Below are 22,026 nucleotides of genomic sequence, written 5' to 3'. Positions count from 1 at the left end.
TGCGGTCCCTGCAGCTGCCCCAAAAAGCCCACTCTAAACGAAATCTGCAGAAGGGGCCTTTTACATATATGTACTATTATAGTTTGTTGCTATCTCCCTTTACGATTTATATGACAGTGCTAGCTATGAAATTTAATAATGATTAAACTGCAAGCTATCCGCTGTATTTCAAAAGGATATCTGCTTCTTCAGAAAATACCATACGTAGTGATTTTAAAAGCAATCCATTTTATTTTTACAAGAGACTCAGATGAAGACCAAACAACAAAAATAATCAACAATACTGTATACAATTTTATAAGCAATCATCATTCTAAAATGTTAAACAGTTACACCAAATAGTTAAAATAGTTTCTTTTCCACATTTTTACGCAATTCGACTTTTGTAACTCGCAACTCGACTTTCTTAACTCGCAACTCGACTTTCTTAACTCGCAACTCGACTTTCTTAACTCGCAACTTGACTTTCGTAACTCGCAACTCGACTTTCGTAACTCGCAACTCGATTCTCACAACTCGCAACTTGATACTCGACAACAAGTGAATCTCCGTCAAAACGGTCAATTGATTTCTTATAGGAGATATCGCCTTAATATGACAAATTTTACTACTTTCAATGTTTGCCTATTATATTGAATTATTAAGTAGATAGGTAACTTTTAATAGCAAAAATTACCAGCAAGACAAGATCTACAAGGAGGTCAAAATGTCCGGCGAAATCGTTAGTTTGTAATTGGAGTTATCTAAACATAAAATTAAATCTTTTGTGACAAACGTGAAGGGAATTTTGAAATTAATTAACACCGTAATTTTAACAGCTTTTTTAACTGCAAAACGCGCACTCTCTCGCTCAGCTGTAGTGGAATATTTTCCGGAATTGTTTCACACGTTTTGAACCGGAAGTTGTGGAATTTTTTTGCCATTTAAGGTAGATCAAAGGTATATATTTCTTGAGATAGAATTTTCTTATACTTTGATAAAATGAAGATTTTACTATGCTTTTTTTTCAAAAATATAAAGTTTGGGCCACCGTGCTATTTTCCAAGCTATGAGTCGTTGAAAATTGCCTAAATTTGGTTAGATTGTTCAGGAAAAACGGTACTATTTATTCTGCCATAGGCGACAATACTAACATTTTCTATATTTATCACTTTTTATAATAAAAACCTGGATAAAACAGTTATGTGTGGTGTTAGCACTTTATTATTCTATTAAATTCAGCTGTAATGTTGCCTTTGTTGCCTTTATTAATCTATGAAAAAGCAGAATTATGTCCCTTGGGAGTATTGATTTCCAACAAAAGTCCTTTCAAACAGAAGAAAATGAAAAATAATATATGCCTGATATAATAAAAGATAGAAACTACAAAATGAAGCACTATTGAAATATTTGCTGCATGAATTGCCAAGAATGTGAACAATTCATTACACAGGATAGCATAAATTCTATCTAAATTTAGCCTCAAGTGGGCCTCTTTTTTTCTTAAATGGACAATTTCAACACTGAAAATGCTTCTAGTATGACCAAATATTGCCTTACCCCATAAACAGTATACAAACTTAACCCGACAATTTGCCATTTTAATAGATTATGTCTAGAGAAATACCCAAGTGATACATTTAGGGAATTACACAGCAAAAGAGGCAAATATTTCAGTTAAAAATATTTGTCGCGACTTGAATTCTGGTGTTTTCAATTGAATTAATCATTGCGAAAGGTGAAAACAACTACAAAAGAACTATAGTTTGGTGCATTTTATACAATATAGTTAATATTGAAATCCTAGAATAAAGTTTTATATCAGTACCCATCAATTTGACTTATTATGATGACTCAGCACTTTTCTCAACACAGTATTGTTCTCAGTTAAAAATTTCTATTCTTTGTGATAAAAATCAAATGTACTTATCAAATGCTTCAAAATAGTAAAATATGACTGAAGTCTGATTGATTTTGATTTCCCTTGCTATCTTGAGTATAGGGAAAACAGTACTCTTTATTCTGCCATAGGCGACAATACTAACATTTTCTATATTTACCACTTTTTATAATAAAAACCTGGATAAAACAGTTATGTGTGGTGTTAGTACTTTATTATTCTATTTTAAAAATTGAAGCCAAATAGTATCATGACCAATTTCCAACGGAGCTTGTTTATGTTATCCATGCCCACCGTCATTTTACACCAAATTTATGAAATTTTGGAAGCCTTTTCGAATAATTCCCTGGAAATATTTCAATAGGTTTTAAAATTTATATTGTAAATATACACACTGCAGTTATTCATAGATAAATAAAAAAATATATTGTACCCTTACATCCAATCACAGCGCTCCTAATTTGACTTCCTTCACCTGCCTTGGGTACACAAAAGGCCAACCTAATGCTGGGAAAATGTAATAGTACCGTTTTCCCTTCATGAAAAAACACATTTATGAAAAATGGTGTCGCCGAACTTGTTTTCTTGCTACAAGTAAAAATTAAAAATGTCCCTATCAGTCCAGTATATAATTTTTACTAAAAGAGTTATCTCCTCTTAAATGGCTTATTTAAAATGATTCTAAAAACACAAAATTTGATATTTGTTTAAATATTTTGAGTTATACAATAAATCATCAAGTTTTCTTTATATAAATAAACAGTCTAACCAATAAATTGCAAATCTGTCTCCAAATTTGCAGATTTGGGCAAATATCTAGACCGATTTTGTACTGGGATTGTACAATCCAAGATGGCGGTATACCATGAATCTACCTTAATCATTTTTCACTTTCACTTCACTTACTTATAGGTGGCACGGTAGTATTTCCTGGCCCATAAGGGATAATGTAAGCCTTTTTAGAATTTTCACCACTTTCTAACACTGCCAAAAATTCTACATTCACAGTTAACTGAAGTACTTTCATTTTACTATTCAGAAATGAATTTGAATGTGTATCATGACTGTTTACTTTTTTTGCTATTTTTAAAAACCTAAGGCCACTAGTGCATTTAGGTCTTTTATCGTGCAGTGAATACAAAATTCTCAAAAATTCTCAAAAATTCATTTTCATCTGTATGTAAAATTATTTCATATTTTCCTACACCTGACTCATCCCTCAGTTTGGGAAAGTATTTTCAGTTGATACTGTATTTTTTGTCAATCACACTGTTCGGATACATTGACTTAAGTAACAAAAGAGCAACCTAAATTCTAGAATGCAAATACTACCGCGCTACCTATATTCCCCTGTAATTTATACAATATATTTGGTTTACAGTTTGATTCAGAAGAAACACCGACATAGCTAGATATTACAATTAATTATCTAATTACTACCACAATTTGATATTTATAAGTATTGTAATTTTCATTGTTATTAATAAATGTAATGTCAGTATTACAAATCTAATCTTGAATCAATCCTAATCCTATCTTATTTTTGGGAAATATTTTTACAAATTCAAATGTGACGTCACTTTGTGTGTTTTTTTTAGAATTTCAAATGTGACGTCACTTTGTGCGTTGAGGCTTTGGCTAACTCGGCTGTGTATTTTTATGTGTTGGATTAAGTTGTTTTATGTAATGTATCCGTTTTTATTCTGTAGTTAGTCCCCACTTCGGTTTTATCATGTATATCTATTATATAGTCATTTTATAAAATTTACTGTTTGCAAAATTATAAATTATTCTAAATAATAAGGATGTTCTTGTCCCAGGCAGAAAACCCTGGCCGTGTTAGGCGCAACTTTTTGGAAGTTTTGGTCCTCGGTGCTCTTCAGCTTTGTACTTGTTTTGGCTTTCAGACTTTTTTCATCTGGGCGTCACTGGTTGGTCTTGTGTGGACGAGACGCACGTATTGAATTTTAAGCCTAGTACCTTTTGTTAGCTATTATTTGTGTGTTTCTTTGTCCTATATGTTCTCCCATTTAATTGTATTGTGGTCCTGTCATGTGATGTTGTCGTTTTGGTTTTGTGTTTGACGTTGCCATAAAAGCGGGAGGTTTGGCATGCCACAAAACCAGGTTCAACCCACCATTTTTTTTCTTAAAATGTCCTGTACCAAGTCAGGAAAATGGCCATTGTTATATTATAGTTCGTTTCTGTGTGTGTTACATTTTAATGTTGTGTTTTTGTTGTGTCGTTGTTCTCCTCTTATATTTGATGCGTTTCCCTCAGTTTTAGTTTGTAACCCGGATTTGTTTTTATCTCTATCGGTTTATGAGTTTCGAACAGCGGTATACTACAGTTGCCTTTATTTAACGAAAGTAAAGATTTTGACAACATTATTTTGCACAAATATAGAGTCTAAGTCAGATATATTATAAGTACACTGATGTTGCACAGTTCGAATGATGCACTGCCAATTTAACAGTTTACGTCAGAAGATCTCAGAACTTCAAATTTTAAAATTCAAATTTTAATGTCAATCATTGGGATGGCCAACTTGGCAACTGATTACCATAATTGCCTTTTGTTTATTTAGTCTTAAGGCATGTAAGGGATTTAAATCAGGATAATATATAAAATGTCTGGCTGGCTAACAATAATTTTGGAAGCCCTGATTATCTCCCCATAATGATAAATTGTTGAGAAAATTAGAGTTATCTAACATTAATCACAGAGAGGGGTAAGCTAACAATTTTAATTAGTCCCCTACCGACGAAGTCGAAAGGGACTTTAGGTTTGCACTCTGTCCGTCTGTCTGTCTGTCCATCCATCCGTCAGTCTGGCAACTCAGCTTTCCACACTTTTTTTCTTCGTTCTTGAAGATATTGATTTGATATTTGGTATATAGTTTTATAATGACAAGTTATAGATCAAGTTCGAATTTTGTTCCGGTCTGATGATTTAGTCCAGAGTTATGGTCCATAAAAAAAATCCATAACTAATGTTAAGAGTACTATGTTAAACCATATATCTGTACAAAGGGAGATAACTCATTTTTTAAAAGACATTCTTTGGTAAATTGTTTGAGGAATTTTGTGGCAGGTTTATATGTTATTTTGTATAAACTAATTTTCTGATTGCTACATGTATATATATATATATTTTTTTTATTAAGTGAAATCCTTTAATTAGACAATAATCTATTTTTATTAAAGTATATATTTCATTACATTACATTGTGTAGATAAAAGTTGTTGACATTTTATAGATAAGTTACAAATCTATATTAGTTTGTGACAAATGAAAGAAAAAAATATTTGGAAGTATTAATTATATTTGATTGTAATTCGAAAATAGATACATGGCTATTATATTGTACTTTAATCTTATGAAAAAAAATCATAGAAATTTTAGTATTAACATGATTAAATATGGCTATACAAACATGTATACAGTGATATATGTTCATGGACACTTTTTCATACCTAAGGCCATTTTTCATAGGAAAACTGTGGCTTGGACACATTTAAATAAGTAAATATTGTCCATGGACAGTATTTATATTTATTATGAAAAAAATTTTGTTAGACATTATTTCATAGGGAACATTATTAAGTCCTATGAAACCTCCTCCCCCACCCAACACATTCTTTAAATTCCTGTCCAAAGTCAGGAGCCTGTGATTGAATGGCTGTAATTCTAATATTATAGTTTTAGCCTAAATCAGACATAGGTTTTCTCATTTTATTTTATTTTTTAAATTGGTTCACGACTGCCTTTTATAGCTTGCTATAGAGTTTTATGGCTTTAAGGATCATCGTTGAAGATTGTATGATGACCAAAAGTAGCTAGCATCTACATCATTTGGTATTTGGTGTATAAGTGTCTCATTTGCAATTATACAACAACTCCTTACTTTAGCTCACCTGGCCACAGCAAGACAAGAAATATGACAAGGACAAAACTGTTGGTTAACTCTGTAAAGGAGTAATTGCCCCTAATTGATGATTTTTACCAATTTTAGTGTTTTTCCTTTTAATTCAAAAACTATAAAAGATAAAATAAATGGGGAATGTGTCCATAGGGACTCAGATGATGTCCCTGCTAGCATATAACATTATAAAGGGACATAACTCACTAACTGTATAAGTGATGCTACCAAAATTTGAACTTAAACTAAGTTTTGTGGTAATAAGCATTGTATATACATTTCATAACATTTAGTTGAGACAAACTGAAGTTGGAAACAAAAAATTCAGCAACTTTTCTATTTGTAAAAAAAAACATAACTTTTGAACGGTAAAAGTGACGCCACCAAAACTCAAACTCAATCTGTGTTTTGTGGTAATGAGCATTGTGTATAAGTTTCATATCATTTGGTTGAGTCAAACTGAAGTGGGAGAACGTAACAAAAAATTCTGCATTTTTTTTCATTTGTAAAGGGGCATAACTCTTGAATGGTAAAAGCGATGCCACCAAAATTCAAATTTGTCTTGTGTTTTGTGGTAATAAGCATTGTGTTCAATGTTTCATAACATTTGGTTGAGGCAAACTAAAGTTAGAAAACCGAAACCAATTTTGGGACGTACGTACGTACAGACAGACAAGGGTTAAACTTAATGCCCCCTCAACTGCGGCAGGGGCAATAAAAAAATTCAGAGCAGAAATGATCATGAGGACAAGATTCACAAAATAATCACTAAAACAAAATCTTCAGATATTTTTTTTAATATTCAAAAGAAAATGTATGGTTTTTTTTGGGGAAAACTCAGAAGTACTCCATTTAAATGTTATTGCCACTGAATGTTAATCAAACAAGTAACCATGGTAACTACATGTAGTATGTTAATTTGGATACCGTACTGTTGTTTTGTGTATCATACTTTGATATTTTTATATTTTACATCAGATTTTAGTAAATTTAATTCTAAGTAATTAATGAGTAGTTTCTAGTCATGCATCAGTGGTTTTATTTATTGTAAGACTTCTTTCTTCATGGCTCAGTGAATTTTGATCCATTGAGTATTAGTTTACTCTATAGGTTTAACTAGTTTGTGCTATGAAAACTCTATCTCCTTTATGATAATTGGTTCATTAAGTCATGTGTCTATTTAGGAGGGAAATTCTTTTGTTTAGTCAGACTTTACTTATATTTTGAACTGATTGGAGCTGTGCTGTTCCTTATATAATTTTATTCAAATTTGGTGGACATCTTTGATTTTTTTTCAAATAAGGTCAGTGTTCCATAATTAATACCTCACATGCCTTCTAATATACTGATATGAATTAATGTATTACATTAATGATTTTGTATGAATGGTCAAAATGAATGATTTCAGAATAAAAGGTTCAAATGAATGATTATTATGAAACACAAAAGCACATATTTATAAAATATTGGTTCAATCAGATAAGTCTAAATAATCATTTTATAAGAATTTATGCCAAACAATATTTGAATATCTCGGTTATTGCCAAAAAAATTAAAAGTAATTATGTATTGGACCCCCCTTTTTTTTTTACATTTAATGTAAATGAATGGGGACATATGGTTGGAAACCCCCTCCCCGTTTTTATCCTGGGTTGGAACCCCCCTCCCCCCTTATGTAATTGCTGGATCCGCCCCTGGAAACATTACAGCTTAAAGAAACTTCAAATTGCAAAAATGATCAACAAGACAATATCTACAAACAAGTCAAACTTTAACGAAATTTAAAACTACTCATTATTAGAGTAATTGACTGTTTAATGATGACTTTTATCATTTGTTTTCCTTTTCTGAAAAACAATAATAATATTTTACATTTAACTATTATAGATAGAAAGCCACTTTAATAGCAAAAATGATCAGCAAGACAAGATCTACAAATATTTCAAATTTTGCCAAAATCGTGATTGCCCTTATATGACAAGTTTGCACAAACCAACACACTCCCTAGAGCCATCTCGTTGATATTGTCATATTAAATGAACAGAGTTATCTTTCTTTGTACTGATTATTAATATTGCAGGGTTAGATTTTTATTATACTACCAAAACTACTCAGTTTTGTACAAATATTCTAAAAATAATATGCCTATTTATTTATCCTAATTGACATGTTTTTATGTTTTGCAGGAAATTTCTATTAGTAAATGAATCAAATAAAGAATCTTCATGGTTAAATGCATAGAAAGGATATTTGAAGAGAGCCAATGATTGACATAAGGAGAAGCAGTTATGAATTTTGAAATTGATATAAAGGAGAGGTCATTCATCACAGAAGATTTAATCAAAGTTTACATGTAGGAGACTTGATCGGTTGATTTTAATCAATAGTCATAAATAAAAAAGATGTGGTACTATGATTGCCAATGAGACAACTATCCCTGAGAGTCCAAATATTGCAGATTTAAGCAGTGGTATGTTACTATGACTTTCAACAATGAGCAAAACCCATACCATATCTTCAGCTATGCATCTGCTTAGACATTGCTTGTTTACTGTAATGTGGCAAATGTTTAATGCATATTCAAGATGATATAAAATATTAATAGATGTAAATAACTTAAGTAGCTTCTAAAAATTTTGTAAAAATTGTTGGAGAGGGGAGGAACTAGCTATGGACGAAAGATAGGTGGTGGTGGCAATAAAATTTGCTTTGCAACAAACCATCTGCAGATTCTTCATATAAAAAGTTGTTACACAGGAGACGACCAGTTATTGAATAGAAATAGAAACATTTGCGTTCTTGTATTATCACTCAAATTTCCAGATCAGATCGAAATTTTTCTGTTAAATATATTGGTATGCAATCCTATACATGCTATAAGCATTTGCTCATCTCATTTCTATGGAAATTTCATTGTACTGTTCCCTCATCATAGTTCATAATCTATGAAAAGTTAGTATCAGAAAAATGTAATTAATATAGGTTCAAGTTTGTGCTTTATCCAGTTTAGAGGGAACCGCTTATAAATTTTAGTCAATGAATGGTAGTTTTGGTATAAAATTGTATAAGAATGATTAGCATTGGCATTTCTTGTCTTCGTGGAAATTATTTAACCCTACATCTCAGTCTTAATTCATTGACATTGGTTACAGAATGTTTGCATTGTCACAAACAAAAAGAAGACATAGGTCTTATACTTCTTTGGCATTATGGTTTACATGTTTTATGAACAATTGCCATTTGAAATTCAGTAGTCATAGGCCCGATCTAATGGTTTTTGGCCGCTATGACAACACCAAAGCAGTCAGCTGATTACGAACAAGTCAATACAGAAAAGGTGCACAAATAAAACCAATAGTTATGCATTTTTAAGATTGATTAGTACGAGGAAAAGGAGTCTGAAGAACAAATCATGCGGACTCAAAACAATCCAATTATTCAAGTTTGCTTGTCATACCGATAAATGGGAATAAAAGGAAATGGTTACACGCAAGCGAGACAGCATTTTATCGACATAGATAAAAAAAAAAACGTCAAACGATATTAACAAATGTCCTCCAACAATGAACAAGTGTCTAAATAATATATATCAAGCTCTAAACCGGCCAGAGCAACACAGTTGTGAATGCAATTTGCAGAGACTATAAAAGATCTGTCATTGACACCAAATTTCGAAAATGACAAAATTATAAAGATAGAGTGACTTCCTGACTTCATCTTGGGTAAAGCACATAATCATGAAGCGATGTGAAACGAATTTTTGAAATCGGTATCCTCCAATTTTTTTCAATGTGAATTAACGAAATTGTGGTGTATATATAAGACAGCAACCAAACGACACACAAAAATAATAAAAGACGTCTTAGAGGTCAACGCATCTGGTTTTTAACTTGTTAACTGATAAGTGATTTGCAAATAACAACAATTTACTGGTTTCATTTAAGCAAGCAACATTTTTCTTTGTTTGGTATTATAAAATATGTCAACAACTTCTTTTCAAATCAATTTCAAAATCAGCATGAATGTGCAATAGTATTAGAGAAGATACCCATTATTGTCCCATTGTATATCTAAGATAGGTTTTAACCCGTTTCAGTTGCAGTTGTTGGTGGCATAGTAAGAAGAATTCTACAGTATATATTAGAATGCATTTCTTTGTGTGTCGTTTCCAATGTTTCATATAGTTGATCTGGTATCTTTCAACGAGCAACATATCTTTGGATCTCGAGAGGCTCATTGGCGTGATATATATACGCAACTGATCTTCGCGTTTTAACTCTTTAACATTCTGTGGAATTAGAAGGTGGGCGAGAAACATTTCCTCTGAATTAACCAGTCAATCGGTCTTTAAATTCGTTTAGAAGATGGTATATGAACTGATGTAACTGATGGTAAAATATGGAAAAGTTTGGGTATTCTTATAAGTATCGATGAATAAATTGTATTTATCGATACTCCCTCACTCTCACACTCTTTCTCAATCATTCTTTAAAAAAAAAGTCTTTCAAAACTTTTTTTTTGCCTGTTTGTTTGTGCACGCAAGTGCGTCGTTGCGTCAATAGTAGCTACGCCACTGCACTTGAACGTTGCTACCCAGTTTTCCTTAATTCCATGGTTGTTCCTTGTGAAATATTGAATTCTGTATATTATTCATTATGTCTAACAATGTTAGTCTTTTATGCCAATCATTTGCACTCATTTTTAGTAAATGCATCGCTTGGCTGCCACATTCAGTGGCATAGCTACCTAAGGCTTGACTAGGCACGTGCCTATACATAAATTTGTCAATTATATACCCCTTTGGAATAAAAAAAAATACACATTGTAATTCTAATGCGTATTATTATTTATACGGTGCCCGTCCGTATTCAAACACCGATCTGTACCCTTCGGTGCATAGGATTATTTTGATTTTATTGACAATGCCCGTTTCATCGGCAACTAGTGAAAGATCCTTCAGTGCGATGCGACGCTTCAAGTCCTACCTGAGATCGGAGATGAGCGACTTTCTAATCTATCCCTTCTTCATACCCACCCACACCTCAATGTTGAAGTTGATGAAAGTATAACTGATTTTATTGGCAGAAAAAAAAACGTTGAGTTGACTTTGAATAAGTGTATCATTGACTTTGTGTATGAAAGTGGATCTGAAAGTTATTCATAAAAGTTCAGAAATTTTAGATTTGTTTAACCAATTTTTCCCCAATGAGTTAAAAGATTCGTTCGAAAAAGTTGTAAATCGTTTCCCTTGACCCTCTGTGGGCCTTAAGCTTAAAATAGTCCAAACAAATTTTCGCCTCGCTCTCTGCACGCTAATAACACTTGCAACAACTCTTTGAGGGGTCTGCTGAAAGGCAAAATATCTGTCCCTATCCAATAAAGATCAATAAACCCTAATTTTCCAATGGCATTTTCAAAAGTTCAGACCTTCATCCTGGACGACCCCTATTACAGGACCTAGTGGCTAACTGTTGGTTTTTACTAGTATCGTAAATTTGTTTTTGTCCTGATCATGCAAAACTATTTGCCACTGGATGTTTAGCAATAAATCAACCAACTATCTTCCAGTAATCTCAGATCTGTGTGTTATGACAACATTAATTCAAATTCCTAAGCAGGTAGGGATTTTACAGTAGAGGATATAAGAAAATATGAATTTCTTGAATATTGTTACGATAGTATGAACAGAACAGAACTTCTGCATTAGGCATCGACTGTGTGTTTGTTTGTGTGGCTGGGGTGAAGGTTTAAGAATCAAAAGATCAATGGTTCAGGTTGATGTCTACCCCAAAGCATAGTATTATTATATAGTAATCTCAGTGTTTACGTGCCTATTTTTAGCTCACCTGGGCCAAGTGAGCTTTTCTCATCACTTGGCGTCCGTCGTCTGTCGTCCGTCATCCGTAAACTTTTACAAAAATCTTCTCCTCTGAAACTACTGGGCCAAATTTAACCAAACTTGGCCACAATCATCATTGGGGTATCTAGTTTAAAAAATGTGTGCGATGACCCGGCCAACTAACCAAGATAGCCGCCATGGCTAAAAATAGAACATAGGGGGTAAAATGTAGATTTTGGCTTATATCTCTGAAACCAAAGCATTTAGAGCAAATCTGACATGGGGTAAAATTGTTTATCAGGTCAAGATCTATCTGCCAGGAATTTTTTTTGACAAATCGGACACCCCGTTGTTGGGTTGCTGCGCCCGATTTAGTAATTTTAAGGAAATTCTGCAGTTTTTGGTTATAATCTTGAATATTATTATAGATAGAGATAAACTGAAAACAGCAATAATGTTCAGCAAAGTAAGATCTACAAATAAGTCAAAATGACCTAAATTGTCAGTTGACCCCTTAAGGAGCTATTGCCCTTTATAGTCAATTTTTAACCATTTTTCAAAAATTTTAGTAATCTTTTAAAAAAATCTTCTCCTCTGAAACTACTTTGACAAATTTAACCAAACTTGGCAATCATCATCTTAAGGGTATGTAGTTTTAAAAATGTGTTCAATGACCCTGTCCACAAACCAAGATGGCCGACATGGCTAAAAATAGTATATAGGGGTAAAATGCAATTTTTGGCTAATATCTCTGAATTCAAAGCATTTAGAGCAAATCTCATTCATTGAAATATGTTCATTAAGTCAAGATCTAACTGCCCTGAAATTTTCAGACAAACAGGCAACCTGTTGTTGGGTTCCTGCCCCTGAATTGGTAATTTTAAGAAATTTTGCAGTTTTTGGTCATTATTATCTTAGATAAAGATAAACTGTAAACAGCAATTGTGTATAGCAAAATAAGATCTACAAATAAGTCAACTTGACCAAAAGGGTCAATAAGGAGTTATTGCTTTTTATATATAGTAAATTTTAAACAATTTTCGTAATTTTTATACGACCGCAAAAAAATTTTTGTGGTCGTATATTGGTATGACATTGGCGTCGTCGTCCCGCGTCGTCGTCATCCGAAGACACATTAGTTTTCGCACTCTAACTTTAGTTTAAGTGAATGGATCTCTATGAAATTTTACCATAAGGTTCAATACCACAAAAGGAAGGTTGGGATTGATTTTGGGGGTTATGGTACCAACAGTTAAGGAATTAGGGGCCAAAAAGGGGCCAAAAATAAGCATTTTTGTAACTTTCAGACAATAACTTGTGTGTTAGTGTATGGATCTCTCTGACATTGTACCACAAGATTCCATATCACAAAGGGAATGCTGGGATTGATTTTGGGGGTAATTGCCTCAAAATTTTAGGAATTAGGGGCCAAAAAAGGGGCAAAAAACAAGCAAATTTATATGGACAAATAGTTAGTACAAAACACAATTTAAAGCAGTGTAAAGGAGATAAATCAAATACATCATTTGAATTATCTCCCTTACACTGCTTTTAAATTATAAAGTATAAAGTAATGGTTAATGAACAATTAAGACAATTTAAAACAGTGTAAGGGAGGTAATCCACATACAACGTTTTGATTACTTTCCTTGCACTGCTTTTAAATTATGTTTAAAGAAATGCATATTTATAAAGGAAGACCAGTAAAAATATCTGCAAATGTTGCATCTTTTTTTTTTACAAAAAAATCCATATGAAAGATTTGACACCATATTTTAAATTCTATTATAAAATAGATTAAGTTAGCACTATGGTAAATTTAAATGGGTAATTATGGTTGCAAATTCCATTGGAAATTTGAATTGAGATTATGACCATATCTTGAGGGAAAGAATTTTTTTGGGGAAAAAAAGGGGGGGGGGGGTAAAAAGAAATTGTGGGTGTCAATTTTTTCTCATTTCAGATTTCAGAAATTAAAAAGAATTATTCTTTTCAAATATTGAAAAATTTCAAGAAGTAATCTTTAATTGCACAGTATGGTGCATTAGATTTGTAAAATCTTTGACCACATTTATTTATTTGTTATGCCAAATCTGACCATGTATTTAGATTTTTAATTTTGGGTCCAGTTTTCAAATTGGTCTACATTAAGGTCCAAAGGGTCCAAAATTAAACTTAGTTTGATTTTAACCAAAATTGAATATATGGGGTTCTTTGATATGCTGAATCTAAACATGTATTTAGATTTTTGATTTTGGGCCCAGTTTTCAAGTTGGTCCAAATTGGGGTCCGAAATTAAACTTTGTTTGATTTCAACAAAAATTGAATATATTGGGTTCTTTGATATGCTGAATCTAACCATGTATTTAGATTTTTTATTTGTGGGCCCCACTATCAAATTGGTTCATATTGAGGTCAAAAGGGTCCAAAATTAAACTTTGTTTGCTTTCATCAAAAATTGAATTATTGGGGTTCTTTGATATGCCAAATCTAACCATGTATTTAGATTTTTAATTTTGGGTCCAGTTTTCAAATTGGTCTACATTAAGGTTCAAAGGATCCAAAATTAAACTTAGTTTGATTTAAACAAAAATTGAATATATGGGGTTCCTTGATATGCTGAATCTAAACATGTATTTAGATTTTTGATTTTGGGCCCAGTTTTCAAGTTGGTCCAAATTGGGGTCCAAAATTAAACTTTGTTTGATTTCAACAAAAATTGAATATATGGGGTTCTTTGATATGCTGAATCTAACCATGTATTTAGATTTTTTATTTGTGGGCCCCACTATCAAATTGGTTCATATTGAGGTCAAAAGGGTCCAAAATTAAACTTTGTTTGATTTCATCAAAAATTGAATTATTGGGGTTCTTGGATATGCCAAATCTAACCATGTATTTAGATTTTTAATTTTGGGTCCAGTTTTCAAATTGGTCTACATTAAGGTTCAAAGGATCCAAAATTAAACTTAGTTTGATTTAAACAAAAATTGAATATATGGGGTTCCTTGATATGCTGAATCTTAACATGTATTTAGATTTTTGATTTTGGGCCCAGTTTTCAAGTTTGTCCAAATTGGGGTCCAAAATTAAACTTTGTTTGATTTCAACAAAAATTGAATATATGGGGTTCTTTGATATGCTGAATCTAACCATGTATTTAGATTTTTTATTTGTGGGCCCCACTATCAAATTGGTTCATATTGAGGTCAAAAGGGTCCAAAATTAAACTTTGTTTGATTTCATCAAAAATTGAATTATTGAGGTTCTTTGATATGCCAAATCTAACCATGTATTTAGATTTTTAATTTTGGGTCCAGTTTTCAAATTGGTCTACATTAAGGTTCAAAGGATCCAAAATTAAACTTAGTTTGATTTAAACAAAAATTGAATATATGGGGTTCCTTGATATGCTGAATCTAAACATGTATTTAGATTTTTGATTTTGGGCCCAGTTTTCAAGTTGGTCCAAATTGGGGTCCAAAATTAAACTTTGTTTGATTTCAACAAAAATTGAATATATGGGGATCTTTGATATGCTGAATCTAACCATGTATTCAGATTTTTTATTTGTGGGCCCCACTATCAATTGGTTCATATTGAGGTCAAAAGGGTCCAAAATTAAACTTTGTTTGATTTCATCAAAAATTGAATTATTGGGGTTCTTTGATATGCCAAATCTAACCATGTATTTAGATTTTTAATTTTGGGTCCAGTTTTCAAATTGGTCTACATTAAGGTTCAAAGGATCCAAAATTAAACTTAGTTTGATTTAAACAAAAATTGAATATATGGGGTTCCTTGATATGCTGAATCTTAACATGTATTTAGATTTTTGATTTTGGGCCCAGTTTTCAAGTTGGTCCAAATTGGGGTCCAAAATTAAACTTTGTTTGATTTCAACAAAAATTGAATATATGGGGTTCTTTGATATGCTGAATCTAACCATGTATTTAGATTTTTTATTTGTGGGCCCCACTATCAAATTGGTTCATATTGAGGTCAAAAGGGTCCAAAATTAAACTTTGTTTGATTTCATCAAAAATTGAATTATTGGGGTTCTTTGATATGCCAAATCTAACCATGTATTTAGATTTTTAATTTTGGGTCCAGTTTTCAAATTGGTCTACATTAAGGTTCAAAGGATCCAAAATTAAACTTAGTTTGATTTAAACAAAAATTGAATATATGGGGTTCCTTGATATGCTGAATCTAAACATGTATTTAGATTTTTGATTTTGGGCCCAGTTTTCAAGTTGGTCCAAATTGGGGTCCAAAATTAAACTTTGTTTGATTTCAACAAAAACTGAATATACGAGGTTCTTTGATATGCTGAATCTAACCATGTATTTAGATATTTTATTTGTGGGCCCCACTATCAAATTGGTTCATATTGAGGTCAAAAGGGTCCAAAATTAAACTTTGTTTGATTTCATCAAAAATTGAATTATTGGGGTTCTTTGATATGCCAAATCTAACCATGTATTTAGATTTTTAATTTTGGGTCCTGTTTTTTAAATTGGTCTACATTAAAGTCCAAAAGGGTCCAAAATTAAACTTAGTTTGATTTTAACAAAAATTGAATTCTTGGGGTTCTTTGATATGCTGAATCTAAACATGTGTTTAGATTTTTGATTATGAGCCCAGTTTTCAAGTTGGTCCAAGTTGGGGTCCAAAATTTAACTTTGTTTGATTTCAACAAAAATTGAATATATGGGGTTCTCTGATATGCTAAATCTAACCATGTATTTTGATTTTTGGGCCCTGTTATCAAATTGGTCCACATTGAGGTCAAAAGGGTCCAAAATTAAACTTTGTTTGATTTCATCAAAAATTGAATTCTTTAGATTCTTTGATATGCTGAATCTAACCATGTAGTTAGATTTTGGATATTGGACCATACTAGGTAAATTAAAAAAAAATAAGTTTTTAGACCACATTCATTCTGTGTCAGAAACCTATGCTGTGTCAAATATTTAATCACAATCCAAATTCAGAGCTGTATCAAACTTGAATGTTGTGTCCATACTTGCCCCAACTGTTCAGGGTTCGACCTCTGCGGTCATATCAAGCTGTGCCCAGCAGAGCATTTTATTTACAAAATATTTTCCTTTGAAACTACTGAGCCAAGTTCATTATAGATAGAAAAAATCGAAACAGCAAGAATGTTCAGTAAAGTAAGATTGACAAACACATCATCATCACCAAAACATAACTTTGTCATGTATTCTATTCTCATCTATTATGTATGTCCTTTGTTTAGTATGAACATAGACCAAGGTGAGCGACACAGGCTCTTTAGAGCCTCTAGTTTTGTACTTGTATCAGGCCATTAGTTTTCTTGTTTGAATTATTTTACTATGGTAATTTTGGAGCCATTTATCTATGACTTTCTGTGACTTAAAGTAGTTAATTTCTGTGCCATTTGGTCTCTTGTTGAGATTTGTCTCATTGGCAATCATTCCACATCTTTTTTATTATCATTTACCAATTATTCAAAATTGATTAAACTAAACTTTACATATGAATGGCTGATTAAACTTAAACATGCATACTTTAGGGATAATAAATCTTATTTTTACTTTTCAGTATGTTGAGAGAAGTTCAGAACAAGCAATTTGGTTGAAGAGGAGTTGTCAACATGTCATCTTTGAACAAGGTCAATTGTATTAGAAGTGAATCCTTAACAGAAATGAGACAATAATAAAATAATTCAAAGACTACATGGATGTTATCTGGACTAGCATTTGTATGACCTAAATGTGGTATTTTTCATATGAACACTTACAAGGCAGATAATAGTCTGTGACAAACATTTGTATGCAAATAAAGACTTGAAGAACTTGTACGGTATTATTCAGATTTCAGTAGAATTTGTTTAAAACGGTACATTCTTGGTATGAATTGAAGAATTTTTGCTCATTTAAATGAATTATGAAAATGTTTTATATGTTTAGAATAAACAAAAACAACATAAAAGATAGACAAATTTTTATTTTCTTTCTTGAAACTTATAACAGAATAAATTGTCATATGCTAATTCTTGATAGATGTGCTGCCAGAAATTTATCGTCTATTTTTAGCCTGAAAGTGCAACTCAATGCACGGGTTATACACACAGGAAACTACATTTATCTCTCAATCATATAAAAAATAAGGATATATGGAAGGGTTGCCAATGAGAATAACTATCCTTGAATGCCAATGATATCTTATAAACTATATAAGATATCTCATTAACTATATAAGATATCTAATAAACTATATAAGATATCTTATAAACTATATAAGATATCTTTAATATAAACTATATAAGATATCTCATTAACTATATAAGATATCTCATATAATTTTATAAGATATCTCTCATATTATATAAGATATCTTATATAGTTTATAAGATATCTCATATAGTTTTTAAGATATCTCATAAAATTTATAAAATATCTTTTAAACTATATGAGATATCTTATAAAATTCAGAAGATATCTTATAAAGTATGTAACATATCTTATATACTTTATGAGATATCTTATATAATATATAAGATATCTATATCTTATATAATATATAAGATATCTCATTTGATATATAAGATATTGTATAAAAATAAAATTATAAGCTATCTTATATATTAAATAAGATATCTTATACATTAAATAAGATATCATATATTAGATATCTTATATATTATATAACATATCTTATATATTATATGAGATATCTTGAAATTCAAATAAATAGTAAAATGACTTTCCACCTAAGAACAAGTCATTGTTAAATAGATATAAGAATATGTGGTATGAGTGCCAATGAGGCAACTCTCAATCCAAGTCATAATTTGAAAAAGTAATGATTAAAGACTAAAATTGAGAATGGAAATGGGGAATGTGTCTGACAACAACTCGACCATAGAGCAGACAACAGCTGAAGGCCCCTTATGGGTCTTGAATGCAGCTAGAAACTCCCGCACCTTAATGCGTCCTTCAGCTGGCCCCTAAACATATATACTAGTTCAGTGATAATGGACATCATACTAAACTAATTATACACAAGAAACTACAATTGAAAATCATACAAGAGTAACAAAGGCCAGAGGCTCCTGACTTGGGACAGGCACAAAATTGTGGTGGGGTTAAACATGTTTTTTTGAGATCTCAACTCTCCCCTTATACCTCTTAGCCAATGTAGAAAAAAAAATCGCACAAAAATACGCACAGTGAAACTCAGTTTAAGAGTTGTCTGAGTTCGATGTCAGAATATGAAACAAAAGAAAATAAACAAAATGACAATAATACATAAATAACAACAGACTACTAGCAGTTACTGACATGCCAGCTCCAGACCTCAACTTTACATTTTCATATCTTTCTGGTTTTACTTTATAGTTGAGTTGCTGTCACACTGTGTTTACCGGAATGCCACATGTTCTTCAATCCTTAAGAAAACCATCAAGAATTTCAAAACGAGATATATTTTACAGAGAAGTTATTTCACTTCTTAACACAGGCAACTTGGAATCAAGGTTTTTGATATTATTTCACTTCTTACCACAGGCAACTTGGAATCAAGGTTTTTGTTATTATTTCAGTTGTAACATTTAAAAATTATTTTCAGTGACTGACATGAAAAACATGACAACGTTATGTATCAGTTAGCATTGGATACTTGTGTATACGTATGACAAAGTTAAGCCGCGCTCTGTGTTTGGGGTTCACAGATACTATACCTCCCTTTTAGGTATAGGAACGTCCCCCATCATACGTATCAAGTATCCATTCTTACTGGTACGTTGAACTGAGAGTGAGGTGGCTCAGTTTGACTGATGTGCGATGGCTCAGTCAAAATATTTTTTGCTATTCCTGGCACAAACTGAGAGAGAGGTGGCTCAGTCTGCATGTGAAGCTCTGTAACATGCTTTTAAGGGGAAAACTGAGAGCGAGGTGGCTCAGTCTGCATGTGAAGCTCCGTAACATGCTTTTAATTGTATTTGTTTTGATCCAAATTTTAATTGGGGATATTTTATTGTTTTTACTGGAACAAACTGAGAGTGAGGTGGCTCAGCCTGCATGTGAAGCTCTGTAACATGCTTTTAAGGGGAAAAAAGTATTTTATCCAAATTTTAATTGGGGATATTTTATTGTTTTACTGGAACAAACTGAGAGTGAGGTGGCTCAGCCTGCATGTGAAGCTCTGTAACATGCTTTTAAGGGGAAAAAAGTATTTTATTTGTTTTTATCCAAATTTTAATTGGGGATATTTTACTGTTTTTATCCAAATTTTAATTGGGGATATTTTACTGTTTTTATCCAAATTTTAATTGGGGATATTTTACTGTTTTTACTGGAACAAACTGAGAGTGAGGTGTCTCAGTCTGCATGTGAAGCTCTGTAACATGCTTTTAAGGGGAAAACAGTATTTTATTTGTTTTTATCCAAATTTTAATTGGGGATATTTTACTGTTTTTATCCAAATTTTAATTGGGGATATTTTACTGTTTTTATCCAAAGTTTAATTGGGGATATTTTACTGTTTTTATCCAGATTTTAATTGGGGATATTTTACTGTTTTTACTGGAACAAACTGAGAGTGAGGTGGCTCAGTCTGCATGTGAAGCTCTGTTACATGCTTTTAAGGGGAAAAAAGTATTTTATTCAAATTTTAATTGGGGATATTTCACTGTTTTTATCCAAATTTTAATTGGGGATATTTTACTGTTTTTATCCAAATTTTAATTGGGGATATTTTACTGTTTTTTATCCATATTTTAATTGGGGATATTTTATTGTTTTTACTGGAACAAACTGAGAGTGAGGTGGCTCAAGTCTGCATGTGAAGCTCTGTAACATGCTTTTAAGGGGAAACAAGTATTTATCCAAATTTTAATTGGGGAATATTTTACTGTTTTTTATCCAAATTTTAATTGGGGATATTTTATTGTTTTTACTGGAACAAACTGAGAGTGAGGTGGCTCAAGTCTGCATGTGAATCTCTGTAACATGCTGCTAAGGGGAAAAAAGTATTTTATTTGTTTTTATCCAAATTTTAATTGGGGATATTTTACTGTTTTATCCAAATTTTAATTGGGGATTTTTTACTGGAACAAACTGAGAGTGAGGTGGCTCAGTCTGCATGTGAAGCTCTGTAACATGCTTTTAAGGGGAAAAAAGTATTTTATTTGTTTTTATCCAAATTTTAATTGGGAATATTTTACTGTTTTTATCCAAATTTTAATTGGGGATATTTTTCTGCATTTATCCAAATTTTAATCGGATATTTTACTGTTTTTATCTAAATTTTAATTAGGGATATTTTACTGTTTTTATCTAAATTTTAATTGGAGATATTTTACTGTTTTTATCCTAATTTATAAGTTGAGGCAGGTCATTTTATGATTATTTGGGAAATGAGGGACTTTTTACATTATTTTATCCATTTGGGTGTGGGGGACAAAGGGAATATTTTACTTTTTAAGACCAAATTTTAATTTATACAGGAGACCTTTTTTTTTATCTTTTTTTAGTTAAATGTTGAGCCCCCAAGTCAAATCAAAGACTTAAAAACTGGTACTCCAAAAGGAAAAGATAGGTGACCTACTGTGGGCATTTGTCTTGGTGAACTAGCACCTTTAAGTCCAGCTAACCCACAGGCCGGCTGGCTAGTACAAGCAGACAGGTATTTTTAAACTTTGGCATTTTTCATTTGGCTTTTTGTTTTATGTGTTTTTGAACTATTTGGATTTATACCATTTAGCAATTTTCATTTATGTTTTTTTCATTTTTTTCAACATATTTTGTAATCAACACACCAAAAACACTTCAAAATTAAGAGTGGGATACTGTGGATTCATTTATTTTCGTGGGTATCAATTTTCGTCGATTGAGGAAAACTTACACTTTCGTGGATATTAAATTTCGTGGTTTTGCTCCATTCTGCATACAAACCTATGAAAAATTTGTAAATCGTTGAACATTTAAATCCGTGGTTCCCCTGTTCCCACGAATTCCACGAAAATTGGTATCCAACGAAAAAAAATTAAATCACAGTATATACTTTTTGGCCTCCATAATGTTTATCAATCAAAACAGCATTCTATGTTCAAATTTACATTACACAATTTGGCTTTCTGTAACGTTGGCTGTTAATCTTTTGTACGAATGCTATGATGACCATTATGTGTAGAAAATAAGACTACATTTCTAAAAGTGGCTCAGGTTCATATATTTATGTTTGATATCAATCAGTTCTAAATTTCCTTCACATTTCTAAAATTTTAAGATCTTCCATATCTGGTACATCTTATAATATCGTATTCATCTACTAACCCAATTTTCTCATAGGGACTTAACACGAAGCAGAAGGGGTATTAGGTGGTAGGTGGTTAAG

At 31.7% G+C, this 22,026-nt stretch overlaps 1 long non-coding RNA gene across 1 annotated transcript; it reads left to right on the top strand.

Annotated features, from left to right (window-relative positions):
- Positions 1-909: 909 nt before the first annotated feature.
- Positions 910-17,619, top strand: LOC127712455 (uncharacterized). The gene is made up of 3 exons (XR_007987089.1): positions 910-939; positions 7,988-8,154; positions 17,230-17,619. It is a non-coding gene; the product is annotated as an uncharacterized LOC127712455 (long non-coding RNA).
- The last annotated feature ends 4,407 nt before the right edge of the window (positions 17,620-22,026 follow it).

The sequence above is a fragment of the Mytilus californianus genome, unplaced genomic scaffold (genome assembly GCF_021869535.1).
Source record: "Mytilus californianus isolate M0D057914Y unplaced genomic scaffold, xbMytCali1.0.p SCAF_8, whole genome shotgun sequence".
Classification (NCBI taxonomy): domain Eukaryota; kingdom Metazoa; phylum Mollusca; class Bivalvia; order Mytilida; family Mytilidae; genus Mytilus; species Mytilus californianus.
Note: the sequence above shows the minus strand (reverse complement) of the source record. Positions and strands in the feature narration are given on the sequence as shown.